Below are 17,801 nucleotides of genomic sequence, written 5' to 3'. Positions count from 1 at the left end.
AACAAGTTCTCCTGATTGCTGTGTATGTCCAGGTTTTAGTTGGACTGTCACGAGACTGGCTTCTACAGTTTGTCCCACACATCCATGGGCCTGGGGAGGTCAACTTGCTCTGTACAGGGAGGTTTGTCTTCATCCATTAACATTATCACCTTGTGCCTTTTTTCTGATGCCGATCTCCAATTTGTCTCCTATTAGGTGGATAGTAGTTCTCAATTTATGTAAGGTATCTCTTCCTGACAGGGATGCAGGGCATTCAGGAATGTATAGGAAGGAATGGGTGAGAGTATGCTCTTCCAGTTTGCATTCTAATGGCTCTATGAATGCCCATCCTTGGGCCTTCCCTGATACCCCCCATAATTTTCCCACTCTTGTGACCGGGTTTGCCTGATCTGATATTCAGAACTGAGTAAGTGGCACCAGTGTCGACTAAGAATTCAACAAGCTTTCCCCCTATGTCTAGCGTCAGCCAGAGCTCCTTGGGGGTCAATTGGAGTGTCATATTAGGAGACCCCTGGCTCCATCATTGTTCATCTATTTGGACCATCTGCCTTTGAGGGTAGTGGCCAGGATCTGCCATTTCCAACCCCCTCCGAGGGTGGCGAAGACATTCTCCCTTCCAGTGTTCCTCTGGTTTACATATGACACAGTGACTGGATCCTGGTCCTTGGCTTTGCTATCCCTTGGTGGGGACCAGTGTTGACCCCTGGAAGTCAGCAGGAGGGCAAAGAGCCATGGTGCAGCTGCTACTGCCTTGTACAGGGGTCGGGAGGATAACGCTACTGGTGAGACAGTGGGCAAGATTTCCTCGGCTTCTTCTTGCCCACAAGTTCCCATCACCCCTGGGCCGCCTGGCACTGCGGAAAGGCCAGCCAGAGGCAGTGGGCAGGCAGGCATGAGTTTTAGTCTCCAATCCCCAGTGATGACACAGTATGATTCCCTCAAGGGGGCACAGTCCAGATGGCCCTGGGGGCTATGCAGTGTGCATACCACTCCTGACTATCAGGTTGTTGGGCAGAGTCATTCTGAATTCAGTGGAAGGCTGCCACCATTCTGCCCTGTCAGAGTGTACCCAAGATCAGAGGCAATCATTCCCATGCAAATCTCCAAAATGTCCACTGTCCTCCAGCTGGAGCCAGAGTGAGTCTGAAGCCTAGTAGGTTGGTATAGGCAGCAGGGCCATGGTCAGTACCATCTGGGCTGCCAAAAATTTGTTACCGAACTCGCTGAATTGGTCCCCAGTAAGGGGTCTTCTGCCCTGTGTTGCTCGTGCCAATAGAACAGACTGTTCAGAAGCAAAAGAAAGCTTTATTCTTTGGTCAGAGAATGGAGTGGTTCAAGCCTGTGCTCTAGAGTACATGCTCTCCCTGAAGGGCCCTTGGCGGGGCTGTTTTATACAGTCCTTATGGGGGTGGAGTTCTTGTGGGTCAGGTACAGCTATGCCGGTCACTTCACTCCAGATAAAAGTGCTGGGTGCAGCATCCCTGCACACGGTCCACCATGCTGAAGTGTCGGCTGCAGCCATTTCACACTAGGAACTCTGGTCTGAAGGGCCAGGTGCAAGGCCTCTGCACGCAGCACCCTATAAGCAAGTGAAACAAGACTAAGCACAAAGGAAAAGAAAAAAAGGTTGGACTTTATTTTATTACCGAGATTCTATTTTTATTTCCCTTGAATTGTTAATGGGCTTTGCCAGTGACATAACCTTCTGCCCAGCAATGGAGAATACCAGGAGCCAAAAATACACATTTCCTCTAAACAGCCTTGAACTTTCTGAAGTGTCAGCTACCAAGCTGCCCTTTGTACATGACCTATAGTGTCTCACTCGGGAGTATTTTCTGCACACATCAATCAGTGACACCCTTTGACAAAGTATGACACTCCACTGTGGATCTATAATACGTCCTAAATAGTAGAAAAAAGAACTAAGATATGGGAGTTGTTGCAAGAAAACTCTATTGTGAGTAGTAGCAAGAAAACAGAATTGGAAGAGAGGCCCCCTGGCCAGGAAGATGCAGCCAGGAGCTCCCACCAGAAAGATTCCTCTGGTTCATTACAATATCCAGACATGGGGTTGGCTTCCAAGGCAAAAGCCCAAAGCATTAACATCAGAACAAACATTAATATAGCCTCCCACCCTACAGAGAAGAACACAAATCTTTCAACTTCGTCTCAATTTCTGTTAAGTGCTTTAGAGAAGTTTTCTGATGAGTCTGCATAAAACCCGCTTTATAAAAATTGGTTTAATGGCCTCCTTGATTGGGACATTTCTGTTGCATAAGGCATGGGATGACTGCCATTGGACAAAGTGTCCCCTTTATATTTCTCAAGACTAGAGAGAATAGAGTAGAAAGTATGAAGAACTTTTTCTCCTCTCCCATTCTCTCTTTCCTTCAAGTGCTTATTTTAGGCTCGTATTTATAGGTTGAAGGACAGCTCTGTACAGAAATTTGAAAATCCTAACTCCCCCAATTCCAGATCTCCTAACCCAGCACTATTGAAAGTATGTTCACATACCACTGCTGACTTTTTTTTTTTATCAGTCCCTGACAAGATTATACAGCAATTGAGAATAGCATTTAGAAATTTTTTCAGCCATTTGTCACAATAATTTTAATTTTCTTGAAGCTACTCATAAAAAGAGAGGGGCTTATATTTTGAGTATTCATCTATTAAGTAGTGGGAATTTTTAAAAACTGTTTTTTTGTTTTTTTACTTCTAGATAACTTGAGAAGCACTGTCCTGACTTGTAGTCTTTCCAGTTGCCATGCCCTAATCCATAATTACGTGATGATTAATTGTGACCTTCCAATTAGCAGTGCCTAGAGTGCAAAATCAGGTACAGTGTCCAATAAAAATAATCCATCACCTAACAGCAGTATACTTTTTGTTTCTGTGTTTTTAACCTTGAAAACACATTAGCTCATTTTAATTTTTGCATTCATATGAGATGGGAAAGAAAATATTATCTACATTTTATATGTGATTCTACTGAGCTCAGAAATAGTGTGCCCTGTGTGAAGTGACAAGCTGCAGAGGACCAGGAGAGAGTAGAAAGACTATTTACTGTGTTAGTGACTGTGAAGAAATTGCTTAATCTCTCTGAGGTTTATTTCCTTATCTGAAGCAAGCAGATAGTAATACCTTGCAAGTTGAAGACTTGATGGAAAAAAAAGGGAAAATATGGTAATCACTTAAAAAGTTGTGTTATTTGGACTTGCTAAAGATCTCTTCACTAGAACTACAGGTAAAACAATGGTATCTCACAAAAGTAGGACAGTTTTTCCAGGGCCTGGCACAAGTCTAATTTTCAATAAATATTAGTGGGATGAATGACTAAATGAACAAGCACAGATTTTTTCCTTCTGTACTGAATCCTTTCTAATGCTCATAGAACTTAACCAAGAGGAACATAATCACACCAGTTTTGTTCCCTATTACTATATCACTTAGGATTTCAGGGGCTGTGTCCAAGTATACATAGATTTTTGGATACTCAGTTTAGAGATCTTCAAACTCATTCTAATTAAAGAACTCCTTTCTCCAAACTTTTACCCAGAATTCCATTTTTAAAATAAATAATAAATATTCTGGTGGCAGAAATAAGGTGGTCTGGTTCCTCACTCCCTTAGCCTCCCTCAGGCCCCACAATAGCCCCTGAGACACCTTCTTAGACCCCTAGGGCACAGTCTGAAAACCACTGTCTAATAATGGTGACTGGGTGACCAGAACTGACAAGAATTTAGTAAGTTAGAAAAAATAAAGGGCAAGCATATAGACTTTTAGGAGCATAACTATCTCTCCTGAAAATCTCCAAGGAGTGATGGCCAAAAATCAATTATTACATTTACCTTTGAAAGTCCAACCTATAGTGAGTTACCCATAACCTTCCATTGTTCCACCCAATTATGCTTGCTATATGCTTTGAGAGAAGTGCAAAATTAACTGTTGGGTACAGTGGTTTTAGTTGTTTGGTTGATTTTGTGATCATCCAGAGTCAGCTTTCCTCGAATTCAGAAACAGGAAAACACAAGAAATCAATGAAGAAGTTACAAACCTCTTGATAATCTTTGGCTCTTACAAGGGTCAGGTTGTTGTAAACACTGATCTGATGAATCAGAAGAAGTGTACTTTTGGGGAAGTAGAATGAGATCTCTTCAGCAAAAATATTTGAAAGAACATGCTGCAACCTCGGGTTAGGTTCTGGGCAAGACATCAAAGGTCCCAGGAAATTTGCCTTGGCTACAGTGGTTGGTACTGCATGGGGAGCTTGGGCAAATAAAGACTCTGAAAAGGCAGCATCCCGAGGGCCCATCCACAATTCAGAGTGGGTTCATATTCCCCTTGGGTCAGCTGTCAAGATGAGGAGCTTAGCTTTAGCCTTGTTGAATTCATAGAGAAGGTGGGGTATGTAATTCACTCAAGAAAGTGCCAAAATGTTGAAAAAATCACAACCTTTTGTTCTGAATTTCCTGGTTGAGTTCTCTTGTCTACACGGTGAGAGATGCCCCAGTGTGCTGCCAATTAGTATGGTTTGAATTAGCAACTACTGCACCAAGGTACTGTCATTCCATTTGTCCTCCCCCATTGATTCCTCTCTCTCTCTCTTTTGTAATTGAGGAAATTTAATATACAAAATGGAAGATTTTAATCTATAGACAAATTTTTGAGTCCTGGAGAGAATGGAGGAGGTGGGTAGGAGGACACAAAATACTCTAACGAATCTAGGAGGACATCTCTTTAATGTTTGAGGTAGCAGTTACATTTGACTTCATTTTTCCTCTGCTCCAAATGAATTTTTCCTTCAAATCACGTGGACTTGTACATCTTAGAGCAGAGCTGTACAAAGTGACTTGTGAGATAGAGACAGATAATAAAGGAGTCCATGATTGCCACATGAATTTCATCTAGAATAATCTCAGTGCAATTTACAAGGTCTGTATCACCTTCTAGCCATGGGTTATAAGTTAAACAATAATACTTTTGCAATAGCAATTTAGAGAGAGATAACCTCAACCTTTCACATAAGAACTGTAAAATCACATGTTTGAACATCAACTCTGACGTTAGTAAAGAAACTTGAGAAATACATTCTTAGTTTGAAGCCGTAGGATATTTCATTAAGACTCTAGGAGGGGCTGGAGACTATTATTTTTTCCATTTTATATGTAAGCAAAATTTAGGCCCAGAAATGTTAATGGCTGTTGTAAATTCTATGACTAGATCCAAAATTTCCACATTACTGACTCTTGAACTAGCCATTAAGTCAAGCCTTTATTCTAGTGGGATTCTTTGCAGAAGTAAGATTTTTCATAGTCTTTCATAGCACTGAATTTTCTGAGCCTACATACAGAATCGAAAAGCAGGTAAAATTAGACATATTCTAGGACTAAGAAAGTTGAACCAACTTTCAGGATGTGGGGGTTTCCAAACCAAGTCTGTACTGTTCACAGATTTTCTGCTACCCATAATATTTTTGAGGAGAAGAGCATTTAAATTATTAGCTGTCTTTTTGGATTATTCTTATTTCAACTAGAAGAACTAGAAACTGCATGTGGACTCAATAAAGACCCCAGCTGCTGCTAGCTCTATAATTGAGAGTGTTAGAATTTTTAAATCATTTGACTTCGATGGGAAAGATGGCATGGGGTGAGATAGAGAGATGTGTAGGTCACGGGGTCATGATAAAATGTTCATTTCCATATGGACAGCCAGAAGATGGACACTGGGAAGAAGTAGTGAACTGCTTGATGGAATATCTTATTTTTGTTGTTGGAATATCTTTCATGGAAGCAATGTGTCTGTTGGGCAGTTGGTAACCTGAGAGGAAGTACACTCAGGTGGAGCAGAGAAGAAATCCGTAAAGATCGTGTGAATTTTATTTTCATTCTCCTAGGCCAAGGGAAAGGAGCCAGGAAGGGAAGAAGCAAACTGAAGTTTCCTCCACTAGAGTAAAGCAACTCATGCTGCAAATTATGCTGCAAATTCTTGATTACCATCCTATAAAAAGATCTGTGTACTTTTGATGAAAGCCTAGGATGGGCTTGGGGTCAAAGAGAGGTGAAGACTTTGGGATTCTTGTCAACCTTTATGCTCCCCTTCTTTGGATCACAGTCTCTAAAGCCAGGAACTAATACATTTTGCCAGAACTAATTCATCTTGAATAATAATGTGTATGAAACCCCCAAATTCTGACTTTCTAGTGGCTTTTCACAGCCATTATTTAAAATAGGATAATTATACCATATAGGCAAACTAACCAGGGTTTTATTTATTTATTTATTTATTTATTTATTTATTTATTTTTTGTGGTACGCGGGCCTCTCACTGTTGTGGCCTCTCCCGCTGCAGAGCACAGGCTCCGGATGCACAGGCTCAGCGGCCATGGCTCACGGGCCCAGCCGCTCCACGGCATGTGGGATCTTCCCGGACCGGGGCACGAACCCGTTTCCCCCGCATCAGCAGGCGGACTCTCAACCACTGCGCCACCAGGGAAGCCCCTAACCAGGGTTTATACTATTAGATTTCAGTTTGTAATATGAGCAACATGATCAGAAGTCTTTTCATGAAAGACAATATTCTTCGCATTAAATTGCTTTAAAAAGTATTCATATATCACAATTGTCTGTTTCTAGTTACTTCAGTAGTTTAGGATCCCAGATTAATTAGTGCAATATCAAAAGTTTGATCTCAGAAGGTCTTTCTTAATTCCATGTCATTGCCAGGGTGAGTAAGAGCTGCTTGGCCCTAAAATATGTATAGTTTTTGCCTCCTTATAGACCAACCGTCCCATAATTAATACCCATAATTGTAGCTAGAGGTTTTGCTTATGCATTAATTCAACAAATATTTATTGAGCAATATGCTTGGCACCATGCCCAGTACTGAGGATTAGAAGATAAATAAGAAAAAAGGAAACGAACATTTGAGAACCTAGGCTGTCCCAGGCATTGTGCCAACCAATTTATATGTAAAACGTCTTTTCATTCTAAATCAACCACACAATGTACACATCATGACTTCTTTTCTTTAAAAATAAAACTCATTATTTTGCAAGTTATGAGTAATATATGATCATTATACAGAATATAGAAAGGTACAAAGAAGAAAATTATCATCCATAATGGCAATCCCTAGAGATAAGTATTATTACTTGGAGAATCTTTTGTGTATGTGAACTAAGACTTCTGTGTTTGAAAAATGGTAGTGTGTGTTGAGGAGGTATATTTTCTGGAGAGGTGCTGAGGGGATTAGAAACTGAAGGCTTAATGCTAACTTTGCTGTTTATACGAGACTTTGTGAGATTCATGCTCCTCCCCACTCTCACCCCACTTCATCCTCACCTGGACAATTGCTCATCTTCCTTTAAGTCTAAGGACATATTTCCTCTCGGAGCTTTTCCCTGACATTTCTTCCACACATTCACCCACAAGTAGGTTCCCATTCTCTGCTCTTGGGGCACCCTGACTTCTTGTATGTAGCACTCTTATAATTGTAACAAAACAGTCAACTCCTATTCATCTAATGTACACTTCTCTCTTATTCATTGTTACAGCTTCACTCCCTAGCAGAGTGTCAGGTATATAAAATATTCTTTGGATTAACTGAATGAATGAAAGGTTATGGTGTAAAGACCAAAGCTTTTATAGGAATTCTTTAAGCACCAGAGGCTGTGAAAGTGGACTAGGACCTGCTGCTCTAAACTTGGGTTCATATGTTGACGGGGCAGAGGAGTGAGGGAAGTGCATGCCAGGATGAGGAGCAACATGACACAGAAGCTTGCTGTGGCACCTTGGGGAAGAGACTAAAGGATATGCCAATGAGCCTAATTTACACAATAGATTAACTTCTGAAATTTCACTTCTTTTGGCAATTGATTCATTTTCCTGTTGATATACACTAAGTTCCAAGACATGGATACACGCATACACAGACACACGCACACACACAAACACAGATGTAAAATTAGCATTTAAAAATTGTATTTAAGAATGCCTAAAGATTTTCAAATACAAGAGTATCTGAAAATAATATTGTAATAGTCTTAATCTCATACAGTCAGCCAAATACTTTACCAAATAGTCAGCAACACAAAGAGCCTAGAAACTTCCTGGAATTAGGAGGTGTGGAAAAGAACAAACTTCTTACTTGAGACACACTTAGGACATTTTTTTTTTTACATCTTCATTGGAGTATAATTGCTTTACAATGGTGTGTTAGTTTCTCCTCTATAACAAAGTGAATCAGTTATACATATACATATGTTCCCATATTCCTTACCTCTTGCATCTCCCTCCCTCGCACCCTCCCTATCCCACCCCTCTAGGTGGTCACAAAGCGCCGAGCTGATCTCCCTGTGCTATGCGGCTGCTTCCCACTAGCTATCTATTTTACATTTGGTAGTGTATATATGTCCATGCCACTCTCTCACTTTGTCACAGCTTACCCTTCCCCCTCCCAATATCCTCAAGTCCATTCTCTAGTAGGTCTGTGTCTTTATTCCTGTCTTACCCCTAGGTTCTTCATGACATTTTTTTTCCTTTAATTCCATATATATGTGTTAGCATACGGTATTTGTCTTTCTCTTTCTGACTTACTTCACTCTGTATGACAGACTCTAGGTCCATCCACCTCATTACAAATGGCTCAATTTCGTTTCTTTTTATGGCTGAGTAATATTCCATTGTATATATGTGCCACATCTTCTTTATCCATTCATCTGTCGATGGACACTTAGGTTGCTTCCATGTCCTGGCTATTGTAAATAGAGCTGCAATGAACATTGTGGTACATGACTCTTTTTGAATTATGGTTTTCTCAGGGTATATGCCTAGTAGTGGGATTGCTGGGTCATATGGTAGTTCTATTTGTAGTTTTTTAAGGAACCTCCATACTGTTCTCCATAGTGGCTGAACCAATTCACATTCCCACCAGCAGTGCAAGAGTGTTCCCACTCTTGGGCAACTACATCTCTCATTTGCCTTAGCACAGGTCACATTATCTATAATGTATATCATAGACATAGGGAAGAGAGACAGTAGGAGGTAAAAACAATTGCTCTGGGCTTCCCTGGTGGCACAGTGGTTGAGAGTCTGCCTGCCGATGCAGGGGACACGGGTTCATGCCCCGGTCCGGGAGGATCCCACATGCCGTGGAGCGGCTAGGCCCAGGAGCCATGGACGCTGAACCTGCCCATCTATGTAAATTTTGGAGATTAATCCTTTGTCAGTTGCTTCATTTGCAAATATTTTCTCCCATTCTGAGGGTTGTCTTTTGGTCTTGTTTATGGTTTCCTTTGCTGTGCAAAAGCTTTGAAGTTTCATTAGGTCCCATTTGTTTATTTTTGTTTTTATTTCCATTACTCTAGGAGATGGGTCAAGAAGGATCTTGCTGTGATTTATGTCATAGAGTGTTCTGCCTATGTTTTCCTCTAAGAGTTTGATAGTTTCTGGCCTTACATTTAGGTCTTTAATCCATTTTGAGCTTATTTTTGTGTATGGTGTTAGGGAGTGATCTAATCTCATACTTTTACATGTACCTGTCCAATTTTCCCAGCACCACTTATTGAAGAGGCTGTCCTTTCTCCACTGTATATTCCTGCCACCTTTATCAAAGATAAGGTGACCATATGTGCATGGGTTTATCTCTGGGCTTTCTATCCTATTCCATTGATCTATCTTTCTGTTTTTGTGCCAGTACCATACTGTCTTGATTACTGTAGCTTTGTAGTATAGTCTGAAGTCAGGGAGCCTAATTCCTTTGGCTCTGTTTTTCGTTCTCAAGATTGCTTTGCCTGTTCGGGGTCTTTTGTGTTTCCATACAAATTGTGAAATTTTTTGTTCTAGTTCTGTGAAAAATGCCAGTGGTAGTTTGGTAGGGATTGCATTGAATCTGTAGATTACTTTGGGTCATATAGTCATTTTCACAATATTGATTCTTCCAATCCAAGAACATGGTATATCTCTCCATCTATTTGTATCATCTTTAATTTCTTTCATCAGTGTCTTATAGTTTTCTGCATACAGGTCTTTGTCTCCTTTAGGTAGGTTTATTCCTAGATATTTTATTCTTTTTGTTGCAATGGTAAATGGGAGTGTTTTCTTGATTTCACTTTCAGATTTTTCATCATTAGTATATAGGAATGCCAGAGATTTCTGTGCATTAATTTTGTATCCTGCTACTTTACCAAATTCATTGATTAGCTCTAGTAGTTTTCTGGTAGCATCTTTAGGATTCTCTATGTATAGTATCATGTCATCTGCAAACAGTGACAGCTTTACTTCTTCTTTTCCGATTTGGATTCCTTTTATTTCCTTTTCTTCTCTGATTGCTGTGGCTAAAACTTCCAAAACTATGTTGAATAAGAGTGGTGAGAGTGGGCAACCTTGTCTTGTTCCTGACCTTAGTGGAAATGCTTTCAGTTTTTCGCCATTGAGGATGATGTTGGCTGTGGGCTTGTCATATACGGCCTTTATTATATTGAGGAAAGTTCCCTCTACACCTACTTTCTGCAGGGTTTTTATCATAAATGGGTGTTGAATTTTGTCAAAAGCTTTCTCTGCATCTATTGAGATGATCATATGGTTTTTCTCCTTCAATTTGTTAATATGGTTAATCACATTGATAGATTTGCGTATATTGAAGAATCCTTGCATTCCTGGAATAAACCCCACTTGATCATGGTGTATGATCCTTTTAATGTGCTGTTGGATTCTGTTTGCTAGTATTTTGTTGAGGATTTTTGCATCTATGTTCATCAGTGATATTGGCCTGTAGTTTTATTTCTTTGTGACATCCTTGTCTGGTTTTGGTATCAGGGTGTTGGTAGCCTCATAGAATAAGTTTGGGAGTGTTCCTTCCTCTGCTATAGTTTGGAAGAGTTTGAGAAGGATAGGTGTTAGCTCTTCTCTAAATGTTTGGTAGAATTCGCCTGTGAAGCCATCTGGTCCTGGGCTTTTGTTTGTTGGAAGATTTTAAATCACAGTTTCAATTTCAGTGCTTGTGATTGGTCTGTTCATATTTTCTATTTCTTCCTGATTCAGTCTTGGCAGGTTGTGCATTTCTAAGAATTTGTCCATTTCTTCCAGGTTGTCCATTTTATTGGCATAGAGTTGCTTGTAGTAATCTCTCATGATCTTTTGTATTTCTGCAGTGTCAGTTGTCACTTCTTTTTCATTTCTAATTCTATTGATTTGAGTCTTCTCCCTTTTTTTCTTGATGAGTCTGGCTAATGGTTTATCAATTTTGTTTATCTTCTCAAAGAACCAGCTTTTAGTTTTATTGATCTTTGCTATCGTTTCCTTCATTTCTTTTTCATTTATTTCTGATCTGATTTTTATGATTTCTTTCCTTCTGCTATCTTTGGGGGTTTTTTGTTCTTCTTTCTCTAATTGCTTTAGGTGCAAGGTTAGGTTGTTTATTCAATGTGTTTCTTGTTTCTTGAGGTAGGATTGTATTGCTATAAACTTCCCTCTTATAACAGCTTTTGCTGCATCCCACAGGTTTTGGGTCCTCGTGTCTCCATTGTCATTTGTTTCTAGGTATGTTTTGATTTCCTCTTTGATTTCTTCAGTGATCACTTGGTTATTAAGTAGTGTATTGTTTAGCCTCCATGTGTTTGTATTTTTTACCGATATTTTCCTGTAATTGATATCTAGTCTCATAGCATTGTGGTCAGAAAAGACACTTGATACAATTTCAATTTTCTTAAATTTACCAAGGCTTGATTTATGACCCAAGATATGATATCTCCTGGAGAATGTTCCATGAGCACTTGAGAACAGTGTGTATTCTGTTGTTTTTGGGTGGAATGTCCTATAAATATCAATTAAGTCCATCTTGTTTAATGTATCATTTAAAGCTTGTGTTTCCTTATTTATTTTCATTTTGGATGATCTGTCCATTGGTGAAAGTGGGGTGTTAAAGTCCCCTACTATGAATGTGTTACTGTCGATTTCCCCTTTTATGGCTGTTAGTTTTTGCCTTATGTATTGAGGTGCTCCTATGTTGGGTGCATAAATATTTACAATTGTTATATCTTCTTCTTGGATCGATCCCTTGATCATTATGTAGTGTCCTTCTTTGTCTCTTCTAATAGTCTTTATTTTAAAGTCTATTTTGTCTGATATGAGAATTGCTACTCCAGCTTTCTTTTGGTTTCCATTTGCATGGAATATCTTTTTCCATCCCCTTACTTTCATTCTGTATGTGTCTCTAGGTCTGAAGTGGGTCTCTTGTAGACAGCATATATATGGGTCTTGTTTTTATATCCATTCAGCCAATCTGTGTCTTTTGGTGGGAACATATAGTCCATTTACATTTAAGGTAATTTTCGATATGTATGTTCCTGTTCCCATTTTCTTAATTGTTTTGGGTTTGTTATTGTAGGTATTTTCCTTTTCTTGTGTTTCTTGCCTAGAGAAGTTCCTTTAGCATTTGTTGTAAAGCTGGTTTGGTGGTGCTGAACTCTCTCAGCTTTTGCTTGTCTGTATAGGTTTTAATTTCTCCATCAAATCTGAATGAGATCCTTGCTGGGTAGAGTAATCTTGGTTGCAGGTCTTTCTCCTTCATCACTTTAAATATGTCCTGCCAGGCCCTTCTGGCTTGCAAAGTCTCTGCTGAAAGATCAACTGTTAACCTTATGGGGATTCCCTTGTGTGTTACTTGTTGTTTTTCTCTTGCTGCTTTTAATATGTTCTCTTTGTATTTAATTTTTGACAGTTTGATTAATATGTGTCTTGGCGTATTTCTCCTTGGATTTATCCTGTATGGGACTCTCTGTGCTTCCTGGACTTGATTAACTATTTCCTTTCCCATATTAGGGAAGTTTTCAACTGTAATCTCTTCAAATATTTTCTCAGTCCCATTCTTTTTCTCTTCTTCTTCTGGATCCCCTATGATTCGAATGTTGGTGCATTTAATGTTGTCCCAGAGGGCTCTGAGACTGTCCTCAGTTCTTTTCATTCTTTTTCCTTTATTCTGCTCTACAGTCGTTATTTCCACTATTTTATCTTCCAGGTCACTTATCTGTTCTTCTGCCTCAGTTATTCTGCTATTGATCCCATCTAGAGTATTTCTCATTTCATTTATTGTGTTGTTCATCACTGATTGTTTCATCTTTAGTTCTTCTAGGTCTTTGTTAAATGTTTCTTGCATTTTGTCTATTCTATTTCCAAGATTTTGGATCATCTTTACTATCATTATTCTGAATTCTTTTTTCAGGTAGACTGCCTATTTCCTCTTCATTTGTTAGGTCTGGAGGGTTTTTATCTTGCTCCTTCATCTGCTGTGTGTTTTTCTGTCTTCTTATTTTGCTTATCTTACTGTGTTTGGGGTCTCCTTTTTGCAGGCTGCAGGTTTGTAGTTCCCATTGGTTTTGGTGTCTGTCCCCAGTGGCTAAGGTTGGTTCAGTGGGTTGTGTAGGCTTCCTGGTGGAGGGGACTAGTGCCTGTGTTCTGGTGGATGAGGCTGGATCTTGTCTCTCTCGTGGGCAGGTCCACGTCTGGTGGTGTGTTTAGGGGTGTATGTGGACTTATTATGATTTTAGGCAACCTCTCTGCTAATGGGTGGGGTTGTGTTCCTGTCTTGCTAGTTGTTTGGCATAGGATGTCCAGCACTGTAGCTTGCTGGTCATTGAGTGAAGCTGGGTGCTGGTGTTGAGATGGAGATCTCTGGGAGATTTTCACCGTTTGGTGTTATGTGGAGCTGGGAGGTCTGTTGTTGACCAGTGTCCTGAAGTTGGCTCTCCCACCTCAGAGGCACAGCACTGACTCCTGGCTGCAGCACTAAGAGCCTTTCATCCACACAGCTCAGAATAAAAGGGAGAAAAAGTAGAAAGAAAGAAAGAGAGAGAGAAAGAAAGAAAGGAGGGAGGAAGGAGGGAAGGAAGGAAAGAAAGAAAGAAGGAAGATAAAATAAAGCAAGGTAAAATAAAATAAAGTTATTAAAATAAAAATAATAAGAAAAAAAATTTTTTTAACGAAAAAAAAAAACGGACGGATAGAACCCTAGCACAAATGGTGAAAGCAAAGCTATACAGACAAAATCTCACGCAGAAGCATACACATACACACTCATAAAAAGAGGAAAAAGGGAAAAAATAATAAATCTTGCTCTCAAAGTCCACCTCCTCAATTTGGGATGATTCATTGTCTATTCATGTATTCCACAGATGCAGGGTACATCAAGTTGATTGTGGAGATTTAATCTGCTGCTTCTGAGGCTGCTGGGAGATATTTCCCTTTCTCTTCTTTGTTCTCACTGCTCCCGGGGCTCAGCTTTGGATTTAGCCCCGCCTCTGCGTGTAGGTCGCGGAAGGGCGTCTGTTCTTCGCTCAGATAGGACAGGCTTAAAGGAGCAGCTGCTTCAGGGACTCTGGCTCACTCAGGCCGTGCGGAGGGAGGGGCACGGAGTGCGGGGCGAGCCTGCGGCGGCAGAGGCCGGCATGATGTTGCACCAGCCTGAGGTGCGCCGTGCGTTCTCCAGATGTTGTCCCTGGATCCTGGGACCCTGGCATTGGTGGGCTGCACAGGCTCCTGGGAGGGGAGGTGTGGATAGTGACCTGTGCTCGCACACAGGCTTCTTGGTGGTGGCAGCAGCAGCCTTAGCGTCTCATGCCCGTCTCTGGGGTCCGTGCTTTTAGCTGCGGCTCGCGCCCGTCTCTGGAGCTCCTTTAAGCAGTGCTCTTAATTCCCTCTCCTCGTGCACCAGGAAACAAAGAGGGAAGAAAAAGTCTCCTGCCTCTTTGGCAGGTCCAGACTTTATCCCAGACACCCTCCCGGCTAGCCATGGTGCACTAACTCCCTGCAGGCTGTGTTCACACTGGCAACCCCAGTCCTCTCCCTGCGCTCCAACTGAAGCCCAAGCCTCAGCTCCCAGCCCCGTCCGCCCCAGTGAACGAGCAGACAAGCCTCTCGAGCTGCTGAGTGCTGGTCAGCACCGATCCCCTGTGCGGGAATCTCTCCGCTTTGCCCTCCGCACCCCTGTTGCTGTGCTCTCCTCTGCGGCCCCAAAGCTCCCCCCCTCCGCCACCCGCAGTCTCCGCCCGCGAAGGGGCTTCCTAGTGTATGGAAACCTTTCCTCCTTCACAGCCCCCTCCCACTGGTGCAGGTCCCATCACTATCCTTTTGTCTCTGTTTATTTTTTTTTCTTTTGCCCTACCCAGGTACGTGAGGACTTTCTTGCCTTTTGGGAGGTCTGAGGTCTTCTGCCAGTGTTCAGTAGGTGTTCTGTAGGAGTTGTTCCACGTGTAGATGTATTTCTGGTGTATCTGTGGGGAGGAAGGTGATCTCCGCATCTTACTCTTCCGCCATCTTCCCCTTGTCTCCCGCCATAGCCTAGGATCTTTTTTAAAAGGAATTCATTAAAAGGAACACTTTTGAGCAAGTGCTTTCTTGTGATATCTTTTGCTTTTTGGCTTCTTTCCAAACCAGATGAGAAGTGTCAGTTAAGAAGTCTAAAGTCTGCTGCTTAGAATTTTCTTATATTTGTAGTAAGGAGATGTAGTTGCTATGTGAGTTCTGCCCTCCCTACTGTCATTTGCCTTAGCATTCTCCGTACCTTGCTGATTCAAGGAGTGTCGGCAGAGTCGGCAGAGCCTTTGCGATTACCTAGTCCAGCTCCATCATTTTGAAGTTGAGGAAAACAGAGGGATGAAGAGACTTCCTAAGCATTCATGCTAGTTGCTGGCAACTAGAACTCAGGCTTCTGGAGTCCCTGTCCCTCCAGTGTCCTTTGCCTGATCATACAGTCTCCCAGGATGAGCTTTATTGGTATGTGTTTTGAGAAAGGAGGGTGAGGTAATGTTCAGAATTTGAGACTGACCAATCACTTATGTGACCATGGCCACAATTAGTCCAAAGGGACCCAGACTTCCATGCATTTTAAAGAGCCAAAGGAAGTATAATGTTCTAGTGCAGAAATAAGCAGGCTTGCAGTGCTGCCAGGTATCTGCAAAGGAGCTTCATACAGCCTGATGGACCTCAGATCTGGAATCTGAGAGGACCTCAGATCTGGAATCTGAGATGAAAAAAGAAAGTTACAGGAAAGGGATTTGGAATGACATTAGCTGGTTATTTAAATTAAATTTACAGAACTGGATCTTCATCAAATCAACATTTGGAGAGTATATTTTTCACCTTCTTTAGAGGGTATTTTGAGAATATCAGCAATAACAGATAAAAGTAATATTAGACGAAAAAGGAAGACCTCCCCATACATGTACCACTCTCATTAAATTCAGAAAAGAAGAAGAAAAGATATAGAAGCCACACTTTGAAAAGAAACAGTCGGGTCATTTTGCCACTTCAGTTACATCTTGTGGGATGTTGAGACACAAATGGAACTCTTGTAAAACATGCAAATGACTGAAGGCTCATCACACACGACCTAATGAAGATGAATATATGTGAAACAACCTAAGTAAAGGTAGCCTGTAAAGAATGGCAATGCCCTGAACCAGGTTCTCCTGTGCTAGGGGAATATAGAGAACAGACTTTCATCCTTCTGTGAAGTAAAAATAGAGTCGAGGCTGGGCCATGTGCCTGGCCAACTCACCCCTGGAGCTCAGCACATTTGGGCTCTTGCTTTACAGAGAAAAGGAAGGAATAATATAATTCTCCTAGTCCTTGGGCCACAAAGATCCTCAAACCCATTCTCAATCTGTCAGGGTGCTAATCTGTTTTGAACATTCAGTCCTTCTTTCCAGAAAGGTTTTTTTTTTTAATAAATTGATTTTTGGCTGCATTTATTTATTTTTGGCTGCGCACGGGCTTTCTCTAGTTGTGGCGAGTGGGGGCTACTCTTCGTTGTGGTGCGCAGGCTTTTCATTGCAGTGGTGTCTTTTGTTGTGAAGCATGGGCTCTAGGTGTGCGGGCTTCAGTAGTTGTGGCACTCGGGCTCAGTAGGTGTGGCTCATGGGCTTAGTTGCTCCGTGGCATGTGGAATCTTCCTGGACCAGGGCCCGAACCCATGTCTCCTGCACTGGCAGGCAGATTCTTAACCACTGTGCCACCAGAGAAGTCCCAGAAAGTTTTTCCAGAGTAACCCAGCCTTCCTCCAAACTGCCAACACAGCCTGACTTCTGTGTTCCTTCAGTTGGAATTTTATTGCCATACATCTGGCTGCCTGGTTTGTTTGTTTCCCCACTAATTTAGAAGCTGCTTAACAAAAATCTGACTCTTGATGTGATATTGGCCTGTCATTTTCTTTTTTGTGCAGTATTTTTTTCTGCTTTTGATATCAGGGTGATGGTGGCCTCATAGAATGAGTTTGGAAGTGTTCTTCCTCTGAAACTTTTTGGAATAGTTTCCGAAGAATAGGTATTAACTCTTCTCTAAATGTTTGACAGAATTTGCCTGTGAAGCCATCTGGTCCTGGACTTTTGTTTGTTGGGAGTTTTTAAATCACAGATTCAATCTCAGTACTTGTGATTGGTCTGTTCATATTTTCTGTTTCTTTCTGGCTCAGTCTTCAGAGATTGTATCTTTCTAAGAATTTGTCCATTTCTTCTAGGTTGTCCATTTTATTGGCATATAGTTGCTTGTAGTAGTCTCTCATGATCTTTTGTATTTCTGTGATGTCAGTTGTAACTTATTTTTCATTTCTAATTTTATTGATTTGAGCCCTCTCCCTTTTTCCCATAGCTGCCCCCGCCTCCCCAGGAGACCCTCCAAGACCAGCAGGTAGGTCTGGCCCAGGTTCCTATCAAGTCACTGCTTTTGCCCTGGGACCCGCTGCATGTGGAACCTTGTGTGCATCCTCCAAGAGTGGAGTCTCTGTTTCCCCTCGTCCTGTGGAGCTCCTAC

This window comes from Lipotes vexillifer, unplaced genomic scaffold (assembly GCF_000442215.2).
Source record: "Lipotes vexillifer unplaced genomic scaffold, Lipotes_vexillifer_v1.1 scaffold1303, whole genome shotgun sequence".
NCBI lineage: Eukaryota > Metazoa > Chordata > Mammalia > Artiodactyla > Lipotidae > Lipotes > Lipotes vexillifer.
This window is presented reverse-complemented; position numbering follows the sequence as displayed.